Source organism: Pocillopora damicornis, chromosome 9 (assembly GCF_964200805.1).
Source record: "Pocillopora damicornis chromosome 9, jaPocDami1.2, whole genome shotgun sequence".
NCBI classification, from domain to species: domain Eukaryota; kingdom Metazoa; phylum Cnidaria; class Anthozoa; order Scleractinia; family Pocilloporidae; genus Pocillopora; species Pocillopora damicornis.
The window spans coordinates 2195400-2208445 of NC_142678.1; the positions used below are offsets into that span (position 1 = coordinate 2195400).

The window sequence follows — 13046 nt, forward strand, 5'->3', positions numbered from 1 at the left end:
TTGTTTTATGCGACAATTTTTTTCAGCGGCCGGATTGTTGTTCAGAATTATGATCAATTTTACTTCCCCCTCAATTTTTTTGATAGTCTCGCCATTTTTTAAAATTTAATTAATTTTTAACAATATTAATTTCGCATATAGTTTATTTTTGGATCTCAAGACAATTTTCATTTTCCATTTCCTCTTCCTCCCGGGACTGATTTAATCTTCCCGCGGATGTACTTTCGCTTTCAATTTGAGTGAAACCTTGCCTTACCCCCTACCCCCAACCCTCTACCCCCTCCCCCCCCCCTCCAGCCATCAATGACAACTCAGCTGGAGAACCAAGATGGCTGCTCAGGTAAGGCTTTCAAAATCCCGCATAAACGTTTCCTTCGTTCATGACAGGCACAGAATTTTCTTTAATCATTTCACCGTTTGACCCTTTATTCAGTGCCTCAAAATTCACTTTATAAATTTAAAGAGACCGCGGAGTAGCGATGAATTCGTGCGTTACTTCCGTTTCAACTTTCGCGTTGATACATTTACATGTAAGTTCACATCACTTTCCTTGCGATATCTACAACAGACATTATCGAAAGCGATGAATTTCAGCGTGAGACGTTTGCAGAATGCAAGCTTGTGACCGAAAGATGTGTTTTAGAATTCTAGATCAACAGTGATAAATTTGTTACGCGAGCGTCGCTTTCGAGAAAAGAGAAACAAATACTATATTAACTGTGTATGTCAACTCAATATGTGCAACATATTGAAGTCGGAATACAATAGTTTAAATTTTTTGTATGATATTAATGTATGGTAACTTAATACATCGAGGTGTTAGGCCGATTCGCTGATATTTTAAGATAGAAGTTGCGGTAAACTTCATGTATTTAATATTCATTTTTCTTTTCAATTAAGTAATTCTTAAAATTGGATTAGATTTTAGCAATGTGGAGATTTAGGACAGAAGATAATCCCTTACACCGTAACATCAGTTTTCATATTCTCCATATTGTTCCCTATACGTTTTATAAGCTGCTGACAAGGTTAAGGAGAATTTGTGTCACAGTCAAGAGCTTCTTTAGTTGGTGATTATTTCCTTTATTCTCCTAACCTTAATGTTTGATTCAGGGCTGATACTGTGAAGAGAAATTAGGTGCTAGTCACTCTTAGGTGTAAAAGGGTTAACACAGTTTCAGTTCTGGAGGAAATTATAGTAACACTGTTGCAACTCTTCTAAATGTATGGTATTGTTGTACATGTTGTTATATTGCTCATGAGGTGTCTTTCCTGGATGGAAAATGTCATGCTGTATCCTCCAAATGTCAAAAAAGTGAAGTTCGTAATAAAAAATATATTTTGGGTTTTGTTTTGTTGTAGGCATCCTCACTTGATGTAATAAAATCTGCAGCAAGGAAGTTCATTGATTTTGTGAACAATGGTCCTTCGCCTTATCATGGTATGTCTTATCCTTCCAGCTTCTTTAATTGATAATGTGCATGAAAAAATTAGGTGCTTCTGATTGGCTGTAAACAAGTGCATTATCATGTAACGCAAGTGCAAAGTTGTAACACGAGTGCAAATTACATATAGTGCACATATGTGTTCAAAATTTTGTCTGCCTTAACTTTCTGTGATGTTTTTTCATTTACTTTATTAACAAGTTATATCATAATTTCTCTTACAATTTGGTGTAATAAGCACTTATAAATTTTTCACAGACTATAAACTGCACTTACCTTACCAGCTCATGCAATGTTTTGTTTCAGTTGTCAATGAGTGCAGAAAGGTGTTATCAGCAGCAGGATTTAAAGAGCTCAAGGAAAAAGAGCACTGGGATATCAAGCCTTCTGATAAGGTGAGAAATGGGAGTTGGGGCTTTATATTTAACCTTTTTGAAAGGTTGCAATTTTGACATGACCCAAAATCACAAAATGGTTACCAGAAATAAAAATTATGTTGTCTGGGAAATCATATGGTGCACTTAAAATTGGCCACACCTGTTTTCCTTTGAAATAAGTAAGGGACTAGTCATTATTTATGTAGAAAAGGGGGGAAGAGAAAAATATGTTTGGAAGATCAAATTTCTATCAGGCCATGTAAATAGCAAGTGACCCTCCTCCCTTATTAAATATTAGCATGATGACTCCTCCCCCCTGTCACCTCATATCTCCTCTTTTATGCCTAGAAACTATTAAAATTTATCTCACATACAACTATAAGATGATTAACTTGGTAATGGACCACTTTTAAAATGTACCTCAAACTGCTGACCCCTCTCCCCCCAAACTTCATTATAAAACGTCATGCCTCCCTATAGCCAATCTGAAGTAGCCTCAACCACCACCTCCTCTTTTATCTCCCTCCCTCTTCACAAATAACAACCAGTCAGCTGCCAGTTGTCTTTGTAGGATCATGCAACCTTTCCAGGCTTGATACTTGGACAAGTAGGGAAACAGAACTTACTGAAATGTTTTGTAATTTAAGGAAATATCAAAGCATTGCATATGTATAACTTAATATTCTAAATACAATGTAGTAATTTAACACATACCATCAACATAGGAACTTACATTGCAAATTTATTGCCAATTTTTTTGGCCATGGTGACCAAAACAGTTTTAGCTTGGCTATGCAGGAGCATAATAGGGGGTATATTTTACCAAATCCTTCCCCTGTTAAAGACTTTGCCTGCATCATTGACCCATCTTTCATCTTCACCTGTTAGTTCTTTGCTCCATTCAGTATTTTGTGACTAGAAACCAGTCAACGATCATTGCATTTGCTGTTGGTGGGAAGTATGTTCCTAGAAATGGGTTCAGCATTGTAGGAGCTCATACTGATAGCCCCTGTCTCAAGGTACACAAGAAAAAGTCTTCTCATTAAAAGTTGCCACTGTAAAAATCATTCATTTATTAAAAATAGTCACTGCAAAAATTGTTCATTTATGTAATATTTATTATTTTAATAATGCAAGAGGTCAGAAGTCACATTACTTCAAAGACTTGAGGTAATACCTTTATGGTTTAAGTATTGCATTTATTTGAAAATGTACAAAACACATAGGGAGGTTAAATTTGGTTTGAAATTTGTCAAAATCAAAAATTTAATAAACTAAAGGCTTTTTTAAACCTGCAATAAATCATTAAAAAAATCAGTACTTATTTAAGAAATAAGGTTACCTTTTTTTCCAATGAGAAATAAAGGAACAGGAGGTTAGTGAATGGTAACATGGCAATGTTTTCAATCTGCATCTGAAAAAAATCATAGCTGAGGTCATCAAAATTTGGTTGGATGTTCTGTGTAGTGGCAGATTTCTTCAATCTCCAATGCCTTTATAAAATGGGTAATTAAGTATTAACAACTAAAGTATCAACTCTTGAGTTGATAACATGAATTGGCCACCATAAAGAGTTCAGCCTATTGTCAATCACTCTGACAATGGGCTAATGCTCAAAACTTCCACTTCGAAACTCTCAGTGGTGGCCAATTTATGTTATCAACTCAGTTGATAATACCTAATTACCCTGATATACTCTCCCATCAATGCAGCTTCACAGTTTCTTTAGAAACTTACCCCCCTTTATTCATTTGCCTTTTTTTAAACACTGTTAAGTGCTAGAGATGTTGAGAAAGACATGAGTGGATTGATTGAAAGAGGAGCAGATCAGACAGCAGAGAAAATGACCCTGGCACATAATTTTTTAACACTGCTCTTTATGTTGGAACAGGTGAAGCCAAACTCCAAGAAGAGCAGCAATGGATATCAATAAATTGGGGCAGAGTGTTATGGAGGAGGAATCTGGGCCACTTGGTTTGACAGGGATTTGAAATTGGCTGGCAGAGTTATGATTAAGGTACTATACTGTAGCATTTACTTTCAACCTTAGATTCTGTCTTGGGACATTACTGAAAAGAGTTAATAAAGAAAATCAAAGGACCTTTTTGTGTATATTGTTTGCATGTATACAAGTTTTGATAAACTTGGTTATCAATTGCATATCATTGTGTATGCTCACCTGTTGTATAATTTAACTAAACAATTTGGTTAATTTCCTTGTGGTAAAAAGCTACTGTTATATTTTTACTTTTACATGAACACTTTAACTCCCACAGGGGTGGCCAACAATCAATTTCTCCTTTCAATATCAACATATTTTTTTAGAAGAAAAGTCATGAGGAGTAAGGAAACTAGTATTTCACAACATGTTTCTAGCTCTTCATCTATGAGAAATTTACAGCAAACAGTATAAAGAATTCATTATTTTGATAATTGTGGAGAGGAGTGAAAAGCCATTAATTTTGATTAATTGGCAAAAGGACTTCATGCAATCTAATTGTGTCTGTGTTCATACTTTCTGGTGATTAGCAAATTGGACTCTTGATTTTCAGTGATGGAATTGTGCTTATCACATTGAATACAAACTGAATTGGACTCCACCTGATCATAGTAACATTATTATTTCCTATTTCTTCCTGGATTGAATTGCTCAACAGAAAGGTGATAAATTGCAGCACCATTTAGTTCACATCAACAGACCAATCATGCGTTTTCCACATCTGGCAATTCATCTGCAGCGGGACATCAATGAAAAGTTCTCGCCAAATACAGAAACTCGCACATGAGTAACTTCAATGCATAGAGTCACAAGAAGCCCAAGATCAGTATTTGGAGTAACTGAATTACATGCACATTGTGATAACAAAACACTAGATGAGTTCAGCTTCTATAATGGGGAAAATAGTGGTATTTAGAAACCAAAAAGACCTAGATATCAACTACTTTAACCCCCCATGAGTGACCAAGAGAGAATTTCTCCTTACAATATTAATACAGTATCAACCAGACAAGTGATGAGAATAAAGAAAAGTATTAATTAGGAGATTGTTATTGTTGATCCAATACCAAATTCTCCAAATTAAAGGCTTAAGAATTGTATGGTAGACAGTATGGAGAGTTGCAAATGAGATCTTGGGAGTAAAAGGGTTAAGTGAGAAACAACTTGTCTTGCTTGTTTGTACTTTTAGGGTTATTTTTATTTTTTTGTGGTGAATTTTAGTTCCTCCTCTGTGTTCTCTATTTATTATTTTGCAAGGTTGGTCACTCAAACATAGTCATCAAACTGATCCAATGTCATCAACCAACTAACTGACTGACTGACCAGCTCTTGACTGATTAAGTTTGTTTGCTTGATTCAAAAAGAAAAGCTTGATGTTATGAAAATCTTGTAAAGTGACATATATGTTACTTGTTGATCAGATTTGGTCATGAACACAGAGTCGTGAGGTGCATGATCAGTGTAGTAATGTAAAAATTATTTTGAACAAAGTGAGTTTTCTTTCTCTTATTCAAGAGCACCCATTCTATAAACTTGTGCTTATGAAAGTCTGATAAATAAACCAGCTACTGATGATGACAGCATTGACACAGAACCCAAGGAAAATAAAAACAGGGTAAGTAATTATCCCTTTATAATTTATAGTTAATGGTTTCATTCAGGGGTAACATTACACTGACAAAACGTCTTCACGCACCTCTAATGATGTCTTCTGTTCAGGTTGCCAATATTTAATTCATTATTACTGACAACAAGTTTTTTTTGGATCAATAATTGCACTACATGAATGATCATTACACCCTATAGCATATATATATTTGTTTATTAGTAATATTTGTTTATTTATTTTCTTAATTGTGGCACTGAGTTTATTAATTTATTTCTTTAGAGTGATTCTCATCAGTCAACTCTGATCAAACTTCAAACAGAGGAGTTGAAATGTGATCAAGAACAAATCATGGACTTTGAAATGCACCTGGCCAACACCCAGCCTGCAGTGAGTATCAACAACTGATCCTTTCATCACTCCCCTCTGCTAAATCTTAGCCACAGCCCTGATTTTGCTTTTCAATCATGATTTGTTTGGGCTCTCTAAACCCTTTACACCTGAACATCACTGAGTATGCATATTCTCCATACTATTCTTTATACATTTCCTAAGCTGCTGACAAGGAGAATTTGTTTACCAACCAAATGCTTCTCTTGTTGGTGATCATTTCCTTTATTCTCATGACCTTAATGTGTGATTCAGGGATGATATTGCAGAGAGAAATCAGGTGTTAGTCACTCTTAGGGTTTAAAGGGTAAATGGGTTTTATTCTTTCTCTTTCAGACTTTCAGTGGTGCACTGGAGAAGTTTATTTCTCACCAAGATTAGACAACCAAGTCAGCTGTTTTTGTGATTTACAGGTTAAGTGGGTCTGATTTAGATCTACACAGAGAGAATGTTATATTCAGAAAACCAAACAATATTTTAATTCTAAAATAGTGTTCTACTTTCCAATAGATTTTTGTTAAGGTGGCTCAGGATGGTTCCTCATTTTAAAATGCAGCCATATTTTCATGGATCAATATCACTACACTTTTTTGTGTGTTCCCTTAAATATCTTGGAGTGCAGTTTGAAATATTCCTTATTTACAGGCAAAATTATATTCAGTGTTAGAAAAATGGGGTTAGTGCACTCTCTTTTTTTAGTTGCAGGTTTACAAAGCAAAATCTAAGGGTGTTTCAAAGAGACTGAAGTATTGCTATGGTAAACTTATGGGAAAAATTACAACTTGTTAAAGAAATAATTGGGCATTTTTCAATGCTCTTTTCAAGGAAGAAAAACAAAAAAATCACATGAAAAAGTGTAGTGATCCATCAAAGAATTGGTGTTTACATAACAAAAACCGTTTTGAGCCATCTTCTTTTTATTGACAAATTTTTACTCCTTTAACCTTTAGTGCCTTGTTCAATCCCTGAAAGGTTCATCTTTGGCATTAGATCCCAACATCCAAATTATAGCTTTGTATGACAATGAAGAGGTACATAGATGTGTTTCAATCCAGTTTTAAGTAATGTTCATCATTGATCAATTGATCACTAATTTACCAAAATTTATCAACAATAGGTTGGTTCTCAGAATGCACAAGGAGCTGGGTTGATGCTTATGGGGCACATTCTGCGTTGCTTATAAGCTGCTAACAATAATAAAAAGTGAGGATCACTGACTGCATTTCTAAATTATTGGCAATAGGGTGTATTGTTGCCTTCATGCAAACGTTAAATGTCACAAAGTGAAAATAACCTTTTGAGGATAAAGGAAACAACCAACAAGAACATGGTTGTTCAACAATCCAGCAAAGACTTTGGGGTTGAATAATAATAAAACCATGTCGAGCCAACTTTGATAGACTACTAATTTACTGAGATATGTTCATTAGCTAGAAGTGAAAATAATTAATCAACTTTTAGCAGTTGAGGGGTCAACTATAATTGAAGTTTAGTATTATCAGCTGAGTTGAAAACGTAAATCGGCCACCATAAAGGATTTAAAAGCTGAGGTTTCGAGCGTTAGCCCTTCGTCATAGCGATTAGAGGAATTGTGGGTTGTTTTTGGTTTTATATGCAGAAAATGAAATGTGCTTAATGGCTATTTAGATTGATCTAATGAGCTTCAATCTGGACAGGTAGTTAAGTTGTAGGCTACGCTTGGACAGCCGGGTTTTGTAAAGCACGAGATGGCAAAAGCATACATTTAGCATTCTCGTCTCGCGAACATTCGCGTACAAGGGTCGTTTCAAGTTGCTCCTGTTCGATCAGAATTTCGTCCGATGGTTCGTTACAATGCGTTTACTGAATCCGAAGACTTTCGCAGGAAGTAGTTATTGAAACTGGCAATACATTCTAAATGTTTAGAATGTAATGTATCAGCGGTCAACAAACAAGGTGAAATTTCACTAATTTGTATCCGACCTGTGACTCGCTTAATCCAACAATGTTTGAATCCCATATCTCAGTTCTTCCCTCTGATTGGTTGTCTTCGTTTGTTTGGCCCCGGCTTCAGTTGACGCTCTGTGAGATACTTTCAATCTCTTCAGTTCCACTTTCAATCAAGTGAGAATTATCCTTTTTTTTTTTGTTTTGTTTCAGAGTTACTTTGAGACACTTTCAACTGTACTAAACTCCGTCATGGGAGCTGACTATTATCAATGAAGTGGAGGGCCTTTCTGTTTCTTTGAACTTTCCTAGCAATTCGGCCTTTTTGTCATTCCCACCTTCGTCACCTTACTTTGCAATGGGCAGTCCGACTGAAACGAAGAAGAATTGCAAAAATGAAAAAGTTTTTGCAGAGGTTATTTACAATATTGAAGTTTTCAATTAGTTGAAATATTGGAATTAAAACCTTTTATAATGTAAATAAATAACCTCTTGAATCACTTGATATTTAGTCACCATACTTCTTAATGCTAATTGAAAGGTTAGAGTTAAATCCAGTACACAATGTAAAAATGTGTGATGATGTGCATTTCAACGGAATCAGTTCGACTTGATCATTGCTCTTTTCAGATTTATGCGTTTTAGGGCGTTCACGGAACGGTTTATTTGCGTTTTTCCGTGTGATAATTCGATCAAGTATTGATATAAATGTTTTTTTCTTTTCCTGTTGGTCTGTCTGTTGGTCGCCAATTAGCGACTTTTGTCGAAATTTTAGTCGCCAAATATATCTTCCACTCGCCATGGCGACCAAAACGGTCGCAGCTTGGAGCGCTGCTGTAGGGTGCTTTCACATCTTATCAATAAAGGGCAAAATTACTGAGCGCTGATTGGTTGAGAGAGAGGGCATTTTTTTCTTAATCGAGGGCATATTTAGTAATCAAGAGAGGGCATGATTACCTGTTAATGATTGGCTAATCCGTTGCATAGCAACCTTTCGTTTTCTTGAAATCAGTGTTATCAAGTTTTTGTTGCAACAATGGCTTGTCGTTTTATTGAAGCGGACGACGAATTAATTGAACTTTTGAAATGCGAAATTAATTGACACAGTTTTGGAGAATAAAATTTCATTGAATCGATTGGTCAGTTCAATTTGATTGATGATTTGCCGTAGCGCTAAACAGGCTTCCCAAATAGACTGCGCGCGTGATTTTCCTTCGTATAAATTTTGCCCTTTATTGATAAACAAGTAATCCCATGAGACGTCGTACTATTAAGGATTAATTGCACTTGAGTTTTCAAAATTTTCCAAATTGCCCTCGTCGCTTCGCGACTCGGGCAATTTTGGAAAATTTTTAAAACTCTCGTGCAATTAATCCTTAATAGTACTTGGCCTCATGTGATTACATATACTAACATGCGTCGTAATCATGATGAAATTGTAGATGGTGATCCCTCCAGGTGACAATACCAGTATATAGCAACATTTCTCATTTCAAGTTTGCAAAAAACATGAATTCGTAGACCACGCGTCTCATGCAGTCAATTTCCAACTGATTCTGGAATTGGTGTGTACACGATTAAACTGAGAACTCTGGCTTTTGGAGTAACAAATTTATGTATGGATTGACTTTCCCCGATCGATGAGTTATCAAATGATCAGGATGACCACTTCCGGCTGGCGTCAAGTCAAAACGGAACAAACCATATTCGTGCTCCCAGTCTTCTCTATCAATGTAGAGACCATGATTACAGTTCATATCTCCACGCGGAGAACAAGGTGTTATAACCATCAATCTTTTTGTCACCTGTCAGGTCTAAAGTCGAGTAGGGCATTTCTTCTTCACTCACTGTTAGACGAACGCCTTGTAAGTCAAACAGTTGAAAATTGAAAGGGTTATTTTCCAGGTGTCCGATGCATGCATCATTTCGCACCATCCCGAAGATCAGACTTTGAGGAGTAAGACCAACTTCTGTAAGGCAGTAATTCTTAACTAACTTACTTAATATGTGTGTGCGTGTGTGTGTGTGTACGTGTGCGCGGTCAAAGTTAATTACCATAAGTCCATATTGTAATTCTAATATAAGATTAGTTATTTTAAGTGAGAAAGCCTGACTTGTTATAAGCCTCGTGGTTTCTTTCAGGTTTTCTCGCCATTTATTTTCTGTCATCAATTTCTTCATTTTTTTTTTCCATCTGTAAATGTCGTATATGGCAAAATAAATATTGTATTGTATTGTATTGTAACTTGGAGTTTATTTGTTAAATAACTTGTCCACGATGAAGATGTCAGATAGGGGTACACCAACCAGCCGCACTTCAGCTCCGACGTTACTGAATACAGCTCTTTTCTTTTGACCCGTATTATTTTCATTAGTATTATCTACTTCGTCCGTGTGTCCTACTTTGTCTTTGTAGTACAGAGCTTTTGTTAAGTACGATTGGCCTGATCTGTGAAATTTTGTATGGTCTTGAAGTAGGTATTGTAAGCTTGAGTATCTGATTGTTCTGTTACGGGTACATTAAAAAATATGCAAGCTAGAATTCTCACCAGGAACGGAAAGAGGGTGTGCTGCTGCGGTCATTTTCAGTCGAAAATTGTCTTGAACTTGGTAGGAGATGTTCTCCGTCTCTTGTTTTGCGTTGAACTTACAGGCACGGCTCTTCGTTTGCGTTTATATCTTTTTCCACGACCGCTTACCCCTTGTTGCGTTAAATCATTGAACGTACCCGCCAATATTACCCTTTGCCGGCGCTGCGGCAGCTTTCCTTAACGACTGACCGTCGTTAAAGACATCTCTAACAATTTGCATGCTAGTATCCACGCCTGTTTTCAGTAAACGATTGTTTTCTTTCTGCGCCGCCGAGTTTAGAAAAGGGTTAGCTGTTCTAGCAAGACCACGAAACAAACCACCCTGTCCGTTGCCTCCTTGACTATAAGGGGAAGATCCAAATTGCCCCTTGTTTATGGATTACTTTGAACATATGCTTACGAATTTACGCGGAGACGCTTCCCATCGAATTGGCATTATCGGTGATTTCATTATGCCCAACATCAAGTGGACTTATATTGACTCAAGCAACTCTGATGATGGAATTAAGTTTTGCGACCTGATCAGCTCTCATTTTTCTCACAAGTCGCTCGCGAGCCTACAAGAATCGCACAAACTTGTCAAACTACATTGGATCTGTTTGTTTCTTTTTAATCTATAATTGCCTGAAGAAATAACCGATATTAGCGTTCACGAGGACTTCAGCTCTGACCATTTCATGGTTAACTTCCCCTTGTTTACCAGGGTTATCTGCCTAAAGAAATCGCGTCGCACAGTTTACAACCTAAAGAAAGCTGACCTGCTTTGCTTGAAGTCAGCGCTGCGGTGTCTCTCTTCAGACACTGTATTTGTAGACAACGACATTGATGCCAGTACTGCTTGCTGGTATGACATGTTTCGTAAGTGGATGAATTTTTCCCTAAGGTGTTAATCATGGATATCAACAGGCCCACGTGGATTGACAGAGAAGTATTACAGTTGATCGGAAAGAAGAACCAAATTCGGCGTAAAGCTAAGTCGAAAGACTCTGTGTTCTTATGGTCTAGATTCCTTAGGCTTAAACAGCTTGTTGAGAAAACAGTCAAATTTAAGAAGCGTAATCACTTATGTAACCTTAATGCTGTTCTAAAGGACAATCCTCGTAAATTTGGGTCTTATTAAAAAGCAATTACGAAAAGTAGTAAAATTCCAGGGGTTATTAAGCATGAATCGACGCAGGCCACCAGACCCGTCGATCAAGCTAATTTACTCAATGCTTTTTTACATTCAGTTTTTGGTCCACCTGATCAAGGTAGCACTTCTAATTGCCTTCACCGACTTAGCTATAGTGTACAACACAAGTTTTATGAGTTAAAAATAAGCCCTAACAATATTCTTAAACGACTAAAGTTACTTGATATCAACAAAGCTTAACTAGGCCCATCCATGTTGTTGGATGGATCAAGGTAGCACTTCTAATTGCCTTCACCGACTTAGCTATAGTGTACAACACAAGTTTTATGAGTTAAAAATAAGGCCTAACAATATTCTTAAACGACTAAAGTTACTTGATATCAACAAAGCTTAACTAGGTCCATCAAGTTGTTGCGAGAGTGCGCTGAGGAAATTTCACTCTCTTTATGCAGATTATTCAGTATGTCTTTGGAGCTGGGGGCTTTTCCTGAAAAATGGAAAGATGCTAATCTCGTCCTATTCAGAAAAGTGATTCTAAGTCTCTAGTGTTTAACTATCGGGGCATTTCACTTCTTGATGTGCTTTCTAAATTACTGGAAAGGCAAGTTTATAATGAGATCTTTGGTATTATATCCCCCTAATTATATTGCGCAATGGCAGCATGGCTTCTTGACTGGCAGATCAACTGTGTCTAAATTAACCCAAGTAGTTCGTCAATTTGCGAGGGCTCATGAAATTAGATAACGGGTAGATGTCAGTTATCTCGATTTTTTCGAGGCGTTCGATCGAGTACGCCACGAAAAACTTTCTTTAAGCTCGAGTGCCTCGATATCAAGGGTTCCCTGTCAGCTTGGTTTAGATCTCATTTATCTGGCGATTTCGCTCTTGTAACAAGCCTTTGAGAAATATTGATTATTCAACACTTAATGTCCTTTTTAGTCGTACAAAAACTTTTAAGATTTCTTTTTTTACTCGGGTTTGTCGCGCATGGAAAAAACTACCTCTCAGCATCAGGGAATCCAACACCTCACCAGTCTTTCTCAAGAGATTGTTTAATTGCTTTTATGACAAGTTCAGTGCCAATTTTTTTAACGTGATTATCTTATTTCAATTATGAGTTTAGAGTATTTGTTTTCTTTTGTAATTAGTTTTTGACACTGATTTCTTAACTAGGTAAATAATGAAGGCGGCTTTCAAGTAGTTTAAGTATTTTTAAGGTATTTCTCTAATTGTTTTTAACAATAATTTTGTAACTAAGTACATGATTAAGGCGGCTTATTTTAAGGAATCTTGTATTCTGTTTTAAGCTGTCCTCAAATTGATTTAATTGTCTTGTTCAATGTAATTAATTTGTAATTAGTATTAAAGATTAAAGATCAAAGATTAACGATGAAAACACAGAGGTGCGAAGTCGATGATAGGTTAGTAGTTTGATCTCTTCTGCAACTACAGCAGATAAATACCGCTTAGTACACAATGGGGTGGAGCCTTTCTTGCAAATCAAAATGTAAGAGAGCTGATGTTTGCGCACGTTCCAGGAGTATACGTAGATGATACACGTGATGGCCACTTCTCAGTCC

At 36.4% G+C, this 13046-nt stretch overlaps 2 pseudogenes across 1 annotated transcript; one reads left to right on the forward strand and one right to left on the reverse strand.

The window, feature by feature from the left end:
• The first annotated feature begins 287 nt into the window (after positions 1 to 287).
• On the forward strand, positions 288 to 8248 carry LOC149039606 (aspartyl aminopeptidase-like; annotated as a pseudogene). The gene is made up of 9 exons (XR_016179651.1): positions 288 to 340; positions 1363 to 1441; positions 1752 to 1840; positions 2728 to 2841; positions 3714 to 3839; positions 4480 to 5436; positions 5710 to 5817; positions 6154 to 7020; positions 7957 to 8248. The product of XR_016179651.1 is annotated as an aspartyl aminopeptidase-like (transcript).
• A 1072-nt stretch (positions 8249 to 9320) lies between these two features.
• On the reverse strand, positions 9321 to 11187 carry LOC149039607 (uncharacterized; annotated as a pseudogene).
• Between the last annotated feature and the right edge of the window lie 1859 nt (positions 11188 to 13046).